The sequence below is a fragment of the Rousettus aegyptiacus genome, unplaced genomic scaffold (assembly GCF_014176215.1).
Source record: "Rousettus aegyptiacus isolate mRouAeg1 unplaced genomic scaffold, mRouAeg1.p scaffold_m13_p_5, whole genome shotgun sequence".
NCBI lineage: Eukaryota > Metazoa > Chordata > Mammalia > Chiroptera > Pteropodidae > Rousettus > Rousettus aegyptiacus.
This window is the reverse complement of record NW_023416308.1, coordinates 30,612,265-30,631,672: the sequence shown is the minus strand read 5'-3', so window position 1 is coordinate 30,631,672 and position 19,408 is coordinate 30,612,265. Positions and strand designations below refer to the sequence as shown.

The 19,408-nt window shown below is 41.5% G+C and overlaps 1 pseudogene; it reads left to right on the top strand.

The window, feature by feature from the left end:
* Nucleotides 1-4,762: 4,762 nt before the first annotated feature.
* On the top strand, nt 4,763-4,881 carry LOC118603102 (annotated as a pseudogene).
* The last annotated feature ends 14,527 nt before the right edge of the window (nt 4,882-19,408 follow it).

The window sequence follows — 19,408 nt, the reverse complement described above, 5'->3', positions numbered from 1 at the left end:
TCTGTTGTGGGGAGATGAAACAGCCTGCCCTGGTCTTGGAGCTGATGGCTCAGCCTGCCTCTCCTGCCCTCATCACATCTCTGGAGAGCCATCACCCTGATGATACCTGTGCAAGCTCAGCAGCTGTGGCCAGGAGCAAGGAGCCATCAGAGTAGTCACTGGCAGCAGACTAATAATAAGATTCATTTCTTTGAGAATCCCAGGACACAACCAGGGAGACTGAAGAATGTTAATGCTGCCTGTTAGGGCTCTTGGGGCTGGTTACTTATTTTTATTTTTTAAGGTCAATTGTTTCAGGTCTTTACACTTATTAGATAGAAGAGAATCGGTGAGAAAACAGCATGTGCCTCTGTTCTAAGCCTTAAAAAAAAAGTTAAAATAAAAACAGACAAAATAAAGACGTTCATTCACTAATGATGCTTGAAGTGGCAGGCGGTAGAGTCAAGACTCGTCATTTCTCTAGAGCTTAGAGCAGGAAGAGCTTGAGTCATAAGATTTGACTGAAAACTTAGTGATTTCCCTTGCTCTTCCTTTGCTCTAGCCTTTTTGAACATTCATTTCTATCATCATCATCACCATCATCATCATCATCCTCCTCCTCCTCCTCCTCCTCATCATCATCATCATCATCACTGTATTAGTTTCCTATTGCAGTGTAACTAGTTATCACACTTAATGCCTTAAAATAACATAAATTTATCATATCAAAGTTTCTGTAGGTCAGAAGTCTATGCTTGGCATGGCTACGCTCTCCACTCAGGGTCTGACCAGATACTGACCAGGGCTGTAGTTCTCATCTGGGGATGAGTAGAATCTGCTGCTGAGCTCAGTCAGGCTTTTGGCAGGACTCAGTTCTTTTCAGTTGCATAACTTATCCCTGTTTTCTTGCTAGCTCTTATGTAGGGGTCACCCTCAGCTTTCAGAGACTTCCTACATTTCTTACCACATGGCCCTCTCCATTTTTAAAGTCAGTAACAGAATTTCTAATGGGTCCAATTCTCCCATGCTTTGAATCTCTGACTTTTGTGCGTGGGAGATGAGACAGAGAAAACTCTGCTTTTGTAAGGCTCAAGTGGTTAGGTCAAACCCACATGGATAACCTCCCTATCTGTAGATCAACTGATTTTGGACCTTAATTACATCTGTAACCCCTAATACCAGTACTTCAATTCCTGTTTGAATAACTAAAAAATGTATAGGTACGGCAGGGACCAGGAATTTTGGAAGATCATCTTAGAATTCTGACTATGACAATTATCAATTGGTAGTATTGTTACTCTGAACAAACACTTCCTATGGATATAAACAAAGCAATGTGCCCAAAGAGATAAGAAATGTCAAGAAATGCTCCAATGCAACAGGAAAATTTATTAGTTATTTGAGTTAAAGGACACCCTGGACTTGGGAATAATGATTTTCACTTATTTATTCATTCAACAAACATGTTAAGTTCTATGGGAGGTTCACAGATAAATAAAACAAAGAAATTTCATGACAGTTAGGTTTAAAATTTCTTTAAAAAAAAAAAAAGAGGAACCATAAAACCCCCAAATAGCTAAAGCAATCCTGAGAAAAAAGAACAAAACTGAAGGCATCACACTCCCTGTTTTCAAACCATACTACAAAGCTATGGTAATCAAAACAGTATGGTACTGGCATAAAAATAGACATATAGGACAATGGAACAGAATCGAGAGCTCATAAATAAACCCTTACATATACAATCAACTAATATTTGACAAGGTAGCCAAGAATATTCCATGGTGAAAGGATTATCTCTTTAATAAATGGTGTTGAGAAAACTGGATAGTCACATACAGAAAAATAAAATTGGACCCCTATTTTATATCACTCACAAAGATTAACTCAAAATGAATTAAAGATTTAAATGTAAGATCTGAAACCAGAAAACACTGAGAGAAAACATAGGGGAAACTCCTTGACATAGATCTTAGCAATGATTTTTTGGATATGACACCTAAAACACAAACGGTGAAGGAAAAAATAAATAAGTGGAATTACATCAAACAAAAAAAGCTTCTGCACAGCAAAAGAAACAATCAACAAAATGAAAAGGCAATGCATAGAATGGGAGAAAATATTTGCAAATCATTCCTCTGATAAGGGGTTAATATCCAAAAATATATAAAGAAATTATACAAATTAATAACAAAAATTTTAAAGATCTAACTTAAAAATGGTCAGAGGAACTGAATAAACATTTTTCAAAAGAAAAAAACAAATGCCTAACAGACATGTGATGCTCAACATCCCCAATCATCAGGGAAATGCAAATCAGAACCGCAGTGCGATATCACCTCAGATCTGTCAGAATGGTTAGTATCAAAAAGACAAGAGGTAACAAGTATTGGAGTGGATGTGGAGAAAAGGGAACCTTTGTATACTGTTGCTAGGAATATAACTTGATACAGCCACTAAAGAAATAGAATGGAGGTTCCTCAAAAAAATTAAAAATAGAACTACCATACAATCAAGTAATTCCACTTCTCAGCATATATCCAAAAGAAAAGAAAACAGAATAGCAAAGTGATATCTGCACTCCCTTATTCATTGCAGCATATTCATAAAAGCCTAGGAATGAAAACATTCTAAGTGTCCATCGATAGGTGAATGAATGACAAAGTTGTAGAATATATATATATATACAACAGAATATTTTCCAGCCATGAGAAAGAAATCCTACTTTTTGCAACAACATAAATGGTCCTTGAGGAAATTTGTCTTCAAACAGAAGACAAATATTGTATGATATCTCTTCTATGTGGAATCTAACAAAGCCATACTTGTAGAAATAGAGAGCAGAGTGGCTACCAGGGGCTGAGGATGGGAGAAATGGGAAGATGTTGCTCAAAGGGCATAAACTTCTAGTTAGGAAATGAAAAATCTCCAGTTAGAAGATATCTGGGAATATGATGCACAGCATTGTAACTATAGATATCAGTACTGTACTAAATACTTACTTGAAAGTTACTAAGAGAGTAGATCTTAAATGTTCTCACCACACAAAAAAAAGAAATGGTAATTATGTGACATGATGGACATTTTAGCTAACACTCTGGAAGTAATCATATTACAATATATAAGTATATCAAATCAACACATCTGTACATCTTAAAGTTACGCAATGTTACATGGTAATTATATCTCAATAAATTGGGAAAAAAAAGAAAGAGAGATGCATGAAACTATACTATTCATTTAAAAATATGTACTGAGTATTTACGGTGAGGCAAGCACTGGATCTCAAGGATATCATGGTGAATGACTAACAGATACAAAGTACAATACTGGGGTTACAGCACAAAAGATATAAGTCTCATGGAATTCAGAGTGAAAAGAAAGTTTCTTAGGCAGGAAAATATGGTAAAATATCACCATACAGAAGAGGACACATTGGATTGTGCTTTATTTTAAGAAGAAAAACTGAGAATATTCAGGGAATAGCATACTAGTTAGAGAAACTGTAGTGAAGAGAATGCCAAAAATGAGGAAGAGCAGAGCCTTTAGGTAACAACATATAGTCCACTTTGGGTAGGTGACAAGTGATATGAAGGGACATTATTCAAGATAAGAATATAAAGGAAATTTGGGAAAGATTCTGAAGCATCTTTAAGGATGAAAGTCTACCTTATTAAGATATGACATGCCCAAAACATCACTCTGAGATCAACTTAGTAACACCATTCATCTGTTTTGTCATTACTTATTGAAAACGCAGTATGTGACAGGCATTGTTTTAGGTGCTACGGATATAAGTTCAAATTCCTGCCCTCAGGACATTTTTATTCTAGAGGAGGAGACAATAGACAAGAAAATTAATAAATAAAATAATTTCAGATAATGGTAAGTGTTGTAAAGAAAACATAAAGCAAGGTAAACTAATAAAGTTTAGGTAAAAACCATTTTACATTAGAGAATCAGAGAAGGCTTCTCTAAACAAGTGATATTGGAATGAAGACGTGCTATATAAAGAAGCAAGCCATGCAGAGATCTGGGGAGTCTTCCAGGCAGAGGGAGCAGAAAGCGGTCTTGGTGTGCAATCCCACTTGTCATAACTGAGCAAAACCAAGCAATCAGTGAGGGCAAGTGAGGGTGACAGTGGGAGAAATGGTGTCAGAGAAATTGGCAGGCCCAGATGTTATAGGACTTTGCAGTCTCTGAGTAGTAGTTGGATTTTATTCTAAATGCAATGAGAAGATACTGGAAGTTTCTGAGTAAAGCAGAGGATGGAATTACCTGATTAGCATTTTCAAAAGATTACTCAGGCTGAGATGGTGAATCACAGGGAGCAAGAGTTAGGCTATTACTATCATCCTAATAATAGTAATAGCCTAAGACTATGATAGTAATAGTCTCTAAGACCAGGGGTATAGCTCTGGCAACAGTCAGTTTGGGAATATGTTTCAAAGGTGAAAGCTAAAAGTCTGGCTGACAGATTATATGAGGGTATGTGGGAAGGGAAAAATTTAAATGAGAGAGAGAAGAGCCTGGAGTAGGGGTACTAAGTAAAAGCCTTCTGCAAATAGGGTAGAAGAACAGAAATTAGGAGCTGGATTAAGACTGGCAATAAGAGGAGAAGAGAGGACCCAGGAGGAAGTTTCCTAATAATAGAATAGATAGGACTGAAGGAATGATTGTATGTGAGATCACAGAAGAAAGCAAAGGTGACTTGAATTTTTTCAGCCTTAATCATGGGGAAACAGAAACAGAGAGCTGAGAAACATTTAAAAGAAAAGAATGAGTCTACGGCCATACCACCTTGAACATGCTTGATCTCATCTGATCTTGGAAGCTAAGCAGGGTTGGGCCTGGTTAGTACTTGGATGGGAGACCACCTAGGAAAACCAGGTGCTATAAGCATAAAAAATAAAAAATAAAAAAAAAAAGAGACCATTGCCAACAAGGTCCTTGCAATCTGTGAAGTCAATCAAGGGTTGCCTCGCTTAAAAAAAAAAAAAGAAAGAATAAGATCATTTTGTACATCTGGCCTTACATGTGATAGTTTCCTTGTATATAAAAAGGAAGCATTATCATGAGATTTAGTGAGCAATGTGAAACTGACTAAATCAGAACTTGCTACCTGCAAGGTGATCTCCAAAGTCTAGCACCAAATCAACTTGAAGCTGCACGGGGAGCATATAAGCTCAGTCCCGTCAGGACCTAATTGGAATTCCTGCCTTTAGCTCCCCCAGCACACAAGTAAATCTATCTGTGGACTTTTTCAGCAGACCCGAGTCCAGTCCAATTCCTGGCTGACCAGACAGGGCAAAGAGTAAAAACTGACCTCAGGTCCACCATTCTTTGAGACTTAGAATTGACATGTTCTCTGGAACTGGTATACCCCAAAACCACTTTGTGCATCTGCACATATTTTGTACTCCATGTCTACCTAATAGTTACAAACCCAGGTGTGCTAAGAATAAACTCTGAGAACACATGTTGCCTTCTCCACACCCAAGTCACAGTACTCTTCAATTTTTTGTCAATCTAGACCATGAAATCTGCCTAAATTTTCACACACACTGCTTCTTATCCTGGATTCAAGCCTATTCCTCAAAATTCAACACCCACCTAGCTCCTGACAACTCTCCTTAAGCAGGACTGGATCTCTTTACTATAAAATTTATCCACCAGCAAGATATTAGATCCTCTAGACAGATTTCCTAATATCAACTACTGCCCCATGTGACATCCAATTTCAGTTATCTGGCTTCCATCATTGCTATTCTCCTTTTTCTTCATCCCCGCTTGTTTGGCTGAGATCTTTAAATGTTTTGAATTTTAGTCCATTTGCCCACATCATATGAGATCTTGCCAAGCCATAAGCAATTTAAGAATTTATGTGAACAAGGCCAAAGGCTCTGTGTGGTGGATCAGATGATAGATGCAACCAGTATTCCTCATCAGTGGGTCACGTGGCAGGCCACATGATTCACTACTCTATATTGACTCTATGACCATATCTGAACTTCCATCCATTTCTATTGTTTCCCTGGTCTCCTCAGTACCTCACATTCAGCTCATCCAAAATTGAGCTCATAATTCACCTCTGGCTGTCTCTTCTAACAACACACACAAAGGGCAGACTGGGCAAGCACCAGAGGCCTACGAAAGAAAATCCTGCACAACAGCTCCTCCACTGTAGCCACAGCCAGTTCTCACAACCGATCAGTCTGAGGGTCAATCTCTCCAATTGACATGCAAACAGCAACCAAGGCTCAACTATAATAGGAGGTCATGCACAACACACATAAGGAACAAGAAGGGACACATCTGGGTCAGGTGACAAGGGAGGCTGTATAACTAGGCCCCACAGGACATCTACTGTATAAGTCCACTGTACTAAGACTGGGAGACATAGCACCTCTACCTAATACATAGAAACAATCACAGGGAGGCAGCCAAAATGGGAGGGGAAAAAAAAACATGTTCCAAATAAAAGAACAGAACAAAGCTCCAGAAAAAGAATAAACAAAATAGAGACAAGGAATCTACCAGCTGCAGAGTTCAAAACATTGTCTATAAATACTCAATGATCTCAGTGAGAACTTCAACAAAGAGATAGGAAACATAAAAATGGAGATTAATAATTAAAAAAAAAAAAACATTAAAAAGAGCCGGTCAGAAATGAAGAATACTATAACTGAAATGAAGAATACACTAGAAGGAATCAACAGCAGTTAGTTGAAGCAGAAGATTGAATCAGATGTTTGGAAGACAGAGTAGCATAAAACACTCAATCAGAACAGCAGTAAGAAAAAAGAATCCCCCCAAAATTGAGGATAGTTTAAGGAATCTCTGGGTCATCATCAAGCATACCAATATTCACATCATGGAAGTATCAGAAAAAGAATAAAAAGAGTAAAAAATTAAAAATTTGTTTGAAGGAAAATTTTCCTAACCTGGTGCAAGTAATAGACATACAAGCCCAGGAAGCACAGAGAGACCCAAACAAGATGAACCAAACAAGGCCCGCACCAAGACACATCATAATTAAATTAAAATGCCAACAGTTAAAGACAAAGAGAAAATCTTAAAAGCAGCAAAAGAAAATCAGTTAGTTACCTATGAGGGGGCTCTTATAAAACTGTCAGTTGATTTCACAACAGAAACTTTGCAGGTGGAGAGATTGGCGTGAAATATTCAAAGTGATGAAAAGTACCTATAGCCAAGGTTATTATTCCCAGCAAAACTATCACTTAGAATCGAAGGACAGATAAAGAGCTTCCCAGACAAGGAGTTTATCACCACCAAACCAGTATTGCAAGAAATGTGAAAGGAATTTCTACAAGAATAAAAATAAGAAATAATAGAAAATATGAATAATAAAAGGGCAATAACTACATATCTATCAACAATTAATTTAAATGTAAGTAGATTAAATATTCTAAGCAAAAGACATAAGGTGACTAAATGGATAAGAAAACAAGACCTTAACTGTGCTGTCTTCAAGAGACTCCTTTCAGATCATAAGCCACATACAGACTGAAAGTAACAGGGTGAAAAAAGATATTTTATAAAAATGGAAATGAAAATAAGAAGCTGGAATACTTACACCAGACAAAATCGACTTTAAAACAAAGGTTATAATAAGAAACAAAGGAGTAGCCAGTAATCCCACTTCTGGGATTTACTCAAAGAAACCCAAAACCCGATTTTGAAGGGACATGTTCATCAATATGTTAATTTCAGCATTATTTACAATAGCTAAGATATGGAGGCCACCTGCATTTCCATCAAAGGATGGATAAATAAAAAAAAAAGAGGTAGTACATGTATGAAGCAGAATATTACTCAGCCATAAAGAAGAATAAAATCCTGCCATCAACAACAACATAAATAAACCTAGAGGGTATTATGGTGAGTGTACTTAGTCAGACAAGTAAAGACAAATGCCATGTGATTTAACTTATATATGGAATCCAAAGAACAAAATTAATAAACAAACAAAACAGAAACAAACTCATAGATACAGAAAAGATTTTTGACAGTTGCCAGATAAGAGGGGATTGAGAGGATGAGTGAAAAAGGGGAAGGGATTAAGAAGGACAAATGAGTAGTTACAAAATAATCAGCAGTATGTAAAGTATATCATAAAGAATTAAGTCAATAACACCGTAATAAGTATATATGGTGTCCAATGGGTACTGGATTTATTAGAGTGATCACTCCATAAGTTATATAAATGTCTAATCACTGTTATAGACTTGAAACATATATTATTGTATGTCAACTGTAATTTTAAAATAAAATAATATTTTTAAAAATATTAACATCAGACAAAAAAAGAATGTGCATGAAGATGAAACACTCTGGTATCGTCCTTCCCACACTACTGCTTGAATGATCATCTGAAAAGTTGAGAAAAAAGAACTTCTCAAATCAGAATCCTTGCATGGACAACAGACTCGAAGAGCGAATGAGAGCCAGATAGGAAAGTAGCACTATGTAGAGAATAGGGAGAGGTAAAGCTCTTTATCTGGTGACCATTGGGGTAGCCAGATCATGAACTGAACTCATTATTTCTACCCCCAAGCCACTCAATAGCCTCCTCTTCTAGAACTCTTACCACAATAAATGGCACCACTATTCATCTAGTTACTCTAGATGGGAGAAATCTTTCTCCCTTTTCTCTCACCAAACTTATCACAACATTCTGCTGTTTCAATCCTCTGTGTGCTTCTCAATTTTTGCCACTTTTTGTCACTGCCATGTACCACCCGTTTCAACCTGTCTCAGTTGGTCTTCTGCAAGAGTTGTCCACAATGCAGGCAAAGGAATCTTTAAATACTATCAATGTGACTCATATATTCATTCATTATCTATTACATTTGCACAACGTGTCAGTCACTGTGACAAGCACTGGGTACAGACAGGTTAGAAAAGTCATAATGATCTTTGCATTCATAGTGGTGGGTTGTGACAGCCATTAAAAAATAAACATGAAAATCATTTTAATTATAAGTTGAATAAGTGCTTCAAAGGAAAAGATCTGTGTTCTTTGAGACTGTTTAACCAGGGAAATCTCATATAAATTGAGGCAGTTGGGAAAGGCTTCTCTGAGGAGGAATGACTTGATCACAGTCACGGTCCCCCTCTTAAAACCCTTAATCACTTCCCCTTTTTAGAATAAATATAATCCATGACAAAGACAGACACAATTTAGCTCTGCTTCCCTTCCAATTGAACTTCATCTTCTCTTTCCCCGCAGCTTTCCACATCCAGCCACCTGGATACCTAACCATTCCCTTAAAATGTAATTTTCCTCCTTGTGTCAGGACCTGCATGTGACAGAGGCAGAGAGACAAAACCTTCTTTTCCCCTTTCTCTCAGCCCCTCTCATCTAGCCAATCATCTGTCAAGAATCATTTAAACATTATTTGCTTTGAGAAGCCACACCTGAACACATGTGAGGAGAGGGTCTACCTAAGTCTGTGTGTCACATATGTTGCTCCTTCCTTATAACAAATGCCTTTGCAACTATCTCTCAACATCTGTTAGGACTCTGAGCTCCATATGTACAGGGTCATTTCTGTCTTGTTTCTCACTATTATCCCTAGAGTGTGGACTATTAAACGTGCTTAATCTAAAATTGTTGAATAAACAAACGAATGAGGAATGTTATGAGTTTGTAGAGACTTGGAACCCTGATTGGAAAGGACATCAGAAGTCGCCTAATCTTCTTCCCATCACATGCACACATAGCACACATCAAAGCCTTTTCCAAAATTTGCACCTGTCTTCCCAGCTCAGCTGTGAACTCAAGGACAAGGACAAGGACAGCAGCTTATTCATCTTGGTATCTCCTTCCTCGATAGGGACACTAACTAAAGGTTTCCAAGAGGACTTTTATCTCCATCCACAAAGTAGAAGCTACATGGTACAGAGCCAGCAAGTGATTTACCTAAAAGAATTCCAACAGCTCCAACCACAAATGTGCTTGTCCTGGCTCCTCCTGCTTAATGTCCTTCTCTGCAGTTTCATTGAGTATCACTCTAAAATCATGGCCAGCACTGCCCTACATGTCCTTTCACAATCTTCACAATTCCATTTTATTCTGAGAATCCCCTCTCCAGGTGTCACTCTCTGCCTCTGTCACTGGCTGAACGCCTAGCAAAGCCCTAGACTTCTCCTTGGCACTATGATCTCTATTATAGAGAATGATCAAAGAACCAAAGATCATCTCTCTCTCTCTCTCTCTCTCTCTCTCTCTCTCTCTCTCTCTCTCTCTCTCTCTCTCTCTCTCACACACACACACACACACACACACACACACACACACACACCATGAACTCCAGAAATGAGTTTACTTCATTTCCCCGTCTTTAGGGCAGTCTCCAGCTTTAAGTCCTCCACTCTTGGCAGCAGCCCTTGCCTTTGGGAGAAAGACAAGCAACTTTAGAGTGATATGGAAATCACCCCCCAAACATTTGCAAGCCTTGCAGGACTTGGAGCTGATCCCAAACCAAATTCAATCAGCCCATTTTTCCCCCAACACTTGCTGCTTCCAGCTGAGACCCATCTCATACAGTGGAGCCCAGTGAATGAGGTGCACCTGATAAGTCCCAAGAGGTCCCAGCCTCACAGAAAGGCCCACGAGAAAGGAGAAGTGGGAGGGAAGGAAGGGAATGGAGCCAGCCCTGGGACAGCTGCCATACTGAGCCTGCTTTTGACAGAGGCCTCCACCGGCACTGAAAAGGACCTTCGGCTAAAACATGAATTTACACAGCAAGGAAGTGATCCTGCTGGACTGTTGGACCCAGTTCCTGAGCTTTTGGAGAGTGAAAATGTTCAGCCTCTCAGTCTGACTCAGAAAGCCCTAAATCCTCCTGTCTTGTCAGATTAATAAATAATATTTGCAAGTGAATATTGTGATACTCCTATTTCTTTCTATCTCTTATCCATAGAAACCTAATTGTAAAGGATTCACAGGATTCAATCCTCTAATGAGACAATAAAATTTCAAAGGATCCATAAAGAGAGGCTGAAGAAAGCCTTAAGTGCATGGCCCTATGTGCTCTAAAAATATAACAGTGATGTGTATCATTGTGTCTCTCCTAGCATAGGAGGATATGGAGGATTTGTGAGAAGTGAGAGAATCAGAAGGACAAGAGATTGACCAAATGAGTGTAGGGTAAATGTTAAACAATGATTTCAGAGCACAAAATGCAAGGTATTTGCCTAAATCCTTCTCAATATTGATAGTTAAACAATATTTTCTCCAGCTTTCCCCGGTCACAAACTCTGACAGCCATGAATACATGCTAACCCAGGATTTCCCTAGCAAAGCTCCCACCAAATCCTGTTATATCAACATAAGTATCCAACTATTCAGAGAATTTGGATACCTTTAAGTAATGCCTTTCTCCTCCTGAGGTCTCAGTCTAACAGTCTAAAGAGAGTTAGTTTAAGGGGACCTAGCAAACAAAGATGAAAACACCTTCCACTGTGCAGGGAGAAAGCTGTCTCTCCTTTACTTCAAGCAATGTGACATTGTGTTGTGGTGGTGGATTTTGCTTCCATTATTCCTGCACTTAGAGAAATAAACTAGTTTTTATAGGGCTATGTGAGGGTAGGGTATAGAATGGGGAATGTCAGTTGAGGATCCGGATTAGGGTGGTGGCAGATTAGGGCAGTGGCACCAGGGCTTTAAGGGTGGGCCCTTGTCCGGATTCTGATGTCAAGCTGGGAAGCCTCCAGGCAGCCCCACCCCCCACCCCCACCGACCTAACACTAGTGAGGCGAGGCAGCGCATCACTAGGATAGGCAAAGGTACAAGAACATGAAAGCCACGTTTGCTGATCGTTGCTGCTAAATGATATGAAATCCTCATGAATTACATAAGGTGCCTCACTTATAAACAGAGATATCATTTAAAGCAACAGTCATTTATGAATCATGCTTCAGTGACTATGAACTATGAATTCCTTCATAACTGTAACTTCTAATTTCCTTTTTAAAAAATCCTCTATCACTCCAAAAGAAGCCTGAAAACACATCTTTAACTCCCCTTGAAGACAATCATCTCTGAGGACGGATATTGTGGCCTTTAGAGCACTCGTCAGCTACATTTTTCCACAAGGTTCAGAGCTCCCTCTCAGGTATTGCCTCTGCATTCTAATGGAGATATGTCCCAAATCCAGGACCCATGCAGACTGCTGGGGTCAAACTCATTTCCTGCCTGCAGTCTGTTTCACTCAATTGGGCCCCTTTTCCCGAACTAACCCAAAGATGCAGCTGAGTTTGGACTGTCGTGGCATGTTCAAATCTAAGACCCACGGAACCAATTGAGATGAATTATGAGCCTTTATTAGCCAGCCGGCTGCGACTGACTTTCCACCACGCAGGGTCAGAGAATCAGCCCTGAGCTTCCAGAGGAGGCAGTTTATGAAGCCTAAAACCACACCAAACAAGCAAGCAGATTATAGAAGCAGAAGTTAGCCATTAGCGTACCTTTGCACAATACAGCTCCTAGAACCACACCCTTAGCATTCCCCACTGGTTTTCAGGGGAATTCAAATCATTGATTCATCAACCTGGAGCGGTGGGTAGTGAGTTCTGAGAACCATGAGTTTCACTGCCTGCACCCTTTTTTTGACATACGTAGTTAACCAATTAATTATAATAGGTCCAAATAATAACTCTAGAAATGATAATATTAGGAGTCCTGCAATAGAGGAAGGGGCAAGCAAACCAAGTCCCCTGTGGGGCTACTAAGTAGAAATGGGGGGTAGTATCTATACTAAGGGTTGAGCTGTTACAAGCCTGTAGATAGGGTGATGTACTAAGGGAATAGATTTTGGAATAGATACAAGAGGAGAGCAGAGTAGTCAACCACGGGGACCAGTTAAACATGCTCTCATATCAAGATCATGTCCTCTGGCATTGTTCTTCTCTGTTGTTGAGCCGTTGTCTGACTAAAGCTAGGCTATCTCTAATAATGCCTAAATGGTTAGCATAAAAACAGCAGGTTTCACCTAAAGCCATACAAAGACCCCCTTGCTTTAGGGGAACAGTAGGTCTAATCCTCCCCTATTCTGTAAGACAACTTTAGCTAATGAGTTTACAGAAGTTTCTCAGTGAGATATTGAAGTTTCAAGATCCTGTAAATCTTTGTCTACTTGTTCACTGAGTGTCCGGTAGTTGGAATCTCCAGTGACTAGAGCTGTGGTCCCTACTACAGCGGAACCTACAATGCCTATACCTACTAGTAACGGGACTAGGATGGGAGCTCTCTTAGCTCTGTGATCTACATACTGGAAATGTTCACGGCCCCCTTCCCCAGAGTAGAAATATACTTGGGGAATAACATGGACTAATACACAAAAACCTCCAGTACCTTGAGAGGAGTAGTTTGAGTTGATACAAGGGGTGAGATGGTGTTGCAAGCAAACTGAGTCCCCTGTGGGGCTACTAACTAGAAATGGGGGGTAGTATCTATACTAAGGGTTGAGCTGTTACAAGCCTGTAGATAGGTTGATGTACTAAGGGACTAGCTTTTGGAATAGATACAAGTACGCTGCCCTTGTAGGTGTGTCCCGGTGTGAGTTTAGAAGACATGCCCCAAGGGCACAAAGTATGGTTGTTATTAAGGTCAGAGCCTGAAATATTTCTAATCTGGGAGGTAGAATTTCCAAAGGTCATAACTGTTCCCAGTCCAATATAGTAGGGTGGGACTGGGTTCAGGCAGAACCAACAATTATTTGTAATATTTGGATTAGTCTGATTAACAAAACTGAGATCAGCATCTAGCATCCCTAGAAGAGGGTTAGTGGGTTGGGGAAGAGCAGCAAGATTTGCTGGGGTTGTGGAGGGACTGAGGGATGTTGGAGGCTTGAGTTTAGGTGGGGGAAGGCCCACTGGGTTTAACACAAGGTTAGGGCCAATCAGCCTGGTTATCTGTCGGTGGCTGATCTGCCGTTGTATGGTAACGAATACACCTTGGTCAACCCCTGTTACATACAAGCCAAATCCCCATATTTTTCCTGTAGTCCCAGTTTGGGCATTCCATTTTTTTACAGTAAGAGTTACAGGGTTACATTTCCCAGAGGTGGTACAGCTAGATTGAGAGGGGCAGCTGAGGGAGATATAATGATCTCAACCCCCCAACTCAGGTACCCAAGGTGCCATGGTTTCCCAGCCCCAAGATGCACAATAATATTGTTCTGACTCAGAGCACGAAGGGCTACTTTTCTTAGGGCAAATATAGAGCTGGGTGCCTTGGAGTCCTTACTCTAGTTGAGTGCTCCCACACCCGTAAGCAGGTACTCCAAAAGCACCTCGGCCTCTGTAGCCATACCTCTGGTGAGGGTAGTTAAATTTTGGGCCCAGGATTTCACACAAGTCAATGTTAAAAGTAGGTTGCCCTGTGGCATTTAGAATGGAAATAGGAATGCTAGTTTCTGTCCTGGTAAGCTCCCAATCATATAATACAGGTTGGTGGAGATTGCTGGGGTTACAGTTAGAAAATTGGAAGAGGACAGAGAGAATTAAGATGGTCCAGACTGAACCCTTGATAGTCTTTATCAAGCGGGTCCTTTGTCTGATGCAAGGTCCATTGTTCTGATGTCTGTGGCGGATACGCAGCCTTGATCCTGGTATGGTGAATCCAATGATGGCGTCCAGCTACCTTGACTGTGGTGGGTGTTGTGAGGATGACAGGGAAAGGTTCGTCCCAGCGGGGCTCAAGAGAAGCAGGCTGTACCTTCTTCACCTAGACCCAATTGCCTGGAGTGTGGTTGTGTGGCTGGATTGGATGCTGAGCAGTTGTTCTAGTGGCAGAGAACAGTTGGTGGGTCTCCTGCCATGCAAGATGGAGGGCCTGCAAAGACTTAAGCAGTGAAAAATTATGAACCTTTGTTAGTTTTTCTTCCCCTAACTTGGGGAGGAGAGGTGGGGGTCTTTCAAACATTATTTCATAAGGCATAATGCCCTTACAATAGGGTGTGCACCATGCCCTTAATAGGGCAAAGGAGAGGAGACTCACCTAGTTTTCACCAGTTTCCAACTTGTCCAGATTTCCCTTGTCCAGAAACCCCTTTATAAGTGTCTTTTCCTTTGAGAGTTGGCCCTGGGCACTCTGTAGGACAGAGTAGCTCCTGTGTCCACCAAGAAGTTCACAGGCTTGCCCCTAACTTGTAAAGTTACGCTGGGCTCCTGGGGGCTCATAATGTAAAAGCCCTGACCTCCTCATTCTGCATCCTTGAAGAGGATGAGGGGGGCCTTTTTTTTGGGGGGGGGGGTGGCTTGTCCTTTTTCAGGGCACTCATTCTTCCAATGTTCCTTCTTCTAACTCGACTCTCCTGTGTCCATTGTTCACTCTGGGTGCCTGTTCTCGGCCTCTGACTTTTCCTGGTGGTCTCTTTGGCTGGGCTCCTTGCATGGTTGCAAGAAGAACCTTGGTCATCTTCTTAGTCTGTGCTATATCTACATCTCTATTGTTGAATACTCATGGGGCTATCTCGACCAGCTCAGACAGGCTCTTTCCTTCAAATCCTTCCATCTTCTGCAGTTTCTTTCTCAAATCTGGGGCCAACTGACTGACAAAGGCTAAATTCACAGCCCTCCTATTGTTAGGGTCCTCTGGATCAATAGGGGTATATAACTGGTACGACTCTAAGACTTGTTCCAGGAATGCCGCTGGTGACTCATCCTTAGTTTGGATGACCTCACTTACCTTAGATAAGTTAGTGAGTCATCGGGTGGCAGACTGGAGGCCCTGGAGCAGAAGCTAGTGATACCATTGGAGAGCCTTCTTACCTTGGTCAGTGTTGGGGTCCCAAGGCGGACGGGTGTTCGGGAGAACATGTTGGACACAGGCTGGATCGGTGGAAAGCTGCCCGTTGGGCTCTAATACCACTCTTGCACCCTCCTTCAGGATCTTCTCCCGTTCCTCCGAGGTAAACAGGACCTGGAGAAGTTGCTGACAATTATCCCAAGTCAGCTGGCGGGTAAAAAAAAAAATAGTCTCTAGGAGAGAGGTTAATCCCTGGGGTTTCTCTGAGAATGAGGAGTTCTGGTGTTTCCAATTGTACAGATCGCTGGTGGAGAAAGGGACATAGACCATGAATGGCCTCTGGGTTTATCCCCCAATCGGAGGAGCCAATTGCTGGAGCGGGGCCAGGACTGCTGCCTGGTTCGAAGAATCAGGAACAGGATCAGGGTCTTGTAGGGGCTGGTACACAGCCCCAGTGCAGGTGTGAGGAGGGCTCTGGAGATGTTCTGCCTCCTAGTTAGATGGAGACAGGAACGGGATAAGAGAGGAGTAAGGGGGAGGATTAGTGATCTCGGAGTCCTCAGAGGGTGCCTGTAAGACAGGGTAAAGAGAGTTAGGTGTTTGTCCAGATGGTTTCTCTTTTGGCCCCTTTGATGTGGAAAGAAGGACAGACTTGAGAGTCGCCTTTGACTCTTGGCCACAGTGGCAGTCCTTCAAGTAATTGGGGGCATCAGAAATAATATCGATCCACACATTGATATATCGAGTTTGATCAAGGTGGCCAAGATTTCTGTAGATAATATTCCGCACCTGAAAGGCTGTTTGCAGGTCGAGTGACCCCTCTGATGGCCGCCCTGTTCCAAATGTGGCCCAATCTAACTGGCAGAACCTCTGAAGGTCAAAGGGAGTGACACTAGCTCTGTAGGCTTGGGCTTGTCTCCTGAAATCCTTAAAATGGTTAAGGAGGCACTGAAGGGGGGTAGGACGATTCGAGGAAGAAGCCTGACCCATGTTAGAAAAAATAGGCAAGAAAAGAGAAAATTCCCATGAAAGCCAAACAAGCCAGAGCTAGGACCAACCTATGACCTAATGTCCAGTCAGACAGGGCCATGGAGGCCAGACCTGAGGAACAAATCAAAATAAGTAAATTTATGAAGACCAAGGCAATAGGAGGGTAACAGTACATCCGACCAGTCGGGACAGACAGACACAATACAGACAGATGAGACAAACTACAGGTAACACAAAAGACTAGCATACCCAAAAGCCTGAATGCCTGAAGTCAAGTCTGACGTCTCAGACCTTGACAGAACTAGGGAAGTATTGCTTCGTCCAGCCTTCCACTAGTTCCCTGTAGGGCCCACTGACAGACAAATCCAAGCGCAGCCTTACTCACCGGTGAAGCTGCTCCAGATGGCTCATGCCCAATTGTTACAGAATTGAATTTTTTGTTGACCTGCCCTTTTGGGTGAGTCTGCCTGGTGTCCGTGGCTGAGGAACGTCTCTCAGCGGCCATTCCCTGGACGGGGCAGGACCTCGCCCAAGGCAGCTGGAGTCGCGGGTCTTAGGAGATTTCCCCCTCTGAAGAGATCTCGGTGGGACCTCCAAATGTTGTGGCACATTCAAATCTAAGACCCATGGAGCCAATTGAGATGAATTATGAGCCTTTATTAGCCATCAGCTGGGGACTGACTCTCCACCACGCAGGGTCAGAGAATCAGCCCCAAGCTTCCAGAGGAGGCAGCTTATAAAGCCTAAAACCACATCAAACAAGCAAGCAGATTATAGAAGCAGAAGTTGGCCATTAGTGTACCTTTGCACAATACATCTCCTAGAACCACACCCTTAACAGTACTAACATTCCTGCAGGGAGAGAGAACATTGCTGTAAGACAGTAAGAGGATAGTAATTAAAACAAACAATAAAATAAAACTTTCATTGGCATTTTCAAAATATAAATTTCAGGCAACGGTATTGTACATGGAGCTGGGACAATTCCATTTTGGCAAACATCCTAATATTCTGAAGCAGGGAGAATCCCATGTCCTTCCAGGAGAGGGCCTGGCTGGGACTTCCGGGAAGTTGGCCAGGAGAGGGAGTTTCTCAAGGCCCAGTCTTCCCCCTGCTGTGAGTTTGAGCTGTGCTGCTTTTAAAACGTGATTGCCAAAGCTCTGAAACATAGTGCCTCTAAAAGGCAAGTGAAAAGGAAAAGGATATCCACCCAGCCAAAGTAAAACAATCATCTCTCCTTTGGGAAAAGAGACAAATCTAAGCCAACTGGCTCCTGGGAAGAAGATGTGGCCAGGCCAGACAAGACAAGGTTGGAACAAAAGCTAAAAAATTCAACAAAGTACCAAAGGGTAAAAGTCTGCCTTCCAATATGGCCAACTATCCCTCAGGGCCAATCAGGCCAGAGAGCAGAACTTTCAGGGTCAAGAGCTGATAGTATAAAATTTTAAATCCCAAAAGCACAAGAAAGTTTTAAAATTGCCTACACTGGCTCCCTCGTCACAAGAGAAACGTTGTTTACATGTTCGTGAATATTCTATATTCCTTGTATATTTATAAATAATTTTTGCTACAAGTTCAAGATCATAATGTACAATCTACTTGGTAACCTGTTCTCTCCACCTGAAATATTATGCATATGCTTTCATGTTGCTTCTGTCTCAGTCAACAATTTACTATAAATGGAACCCAATAAAACTAAATTTAGTTAAAGGGAATTTGTTACATGAATCAGAAATATCTCATAGAACCCAAGAAAGGACAGCTGGGACACAAGGGACCAGCACCAGCTCCCCAGCGCTCCAAGGCACATGGCTCCTTCTTCAGTCTCTCTGCACTGGCACTGTCCTCTCTCTGTAGCCAGTCCCCTGCTTCTGTGTGGAGCAGTGACCATTGGCTGCCCTAGTGGACCTCAATCATCCAGAATGCATAACACTAACCTACTAAATTCCTAACACAAATGCCCAAGATAGGTATCTGGCTGACTTAGTTTATGTCATCTGTACACCCTAGAAGTCATCGGCATGGCTGGCAAGAGTAGAAGAGGCAGTAAAATGATATGTCAGTCCATTAGAGAAATGGACTTACTTACAAATGTTATTTACTGTTTCTTCAAAGGATGGGCCAGGAAAATATCCAGTATTAGGGAAGACTAACTGCTATTAAAAAATAAAAAATAAATAATAAAAAAAAGGTTTATTTCTTGCTCACATCCTAGTCCTCTGTAGACTAGTAGGGATAGTGGGAGTTGAGGCAAGAGGGGGCACTGCTGCTTATTGTCATTCAGAGAATGCAACTCCTTCCATGTGTGGTTCCTCTACATTACAGGGCATTGGAGTCCTCTACTGGACCTATTACATCCAGCTGGCAGACTATGAGAGGAAAGGGTTAAAGTTGAAGCCGGAAGTGTACATCACTTCGCCATAGGCTCTGGATCATAACATATTCACATGGCTGCACCTAACTACAAGACAGGCGAGAAAATGTAGGCTAGCCATGGGCTACTCAGCAGACAAAAAAAAGCTTTCCTGAGCCCTAGCCAGTGTGTCCACCACTAAACTCACAATAGTGCAACATAGATGAGGTAACCATGAACACATTAAACACCCCATTTGGGAGAAAAAGGTAGAATGGGAGATCTACCTGAAGCAGGTATAACATATA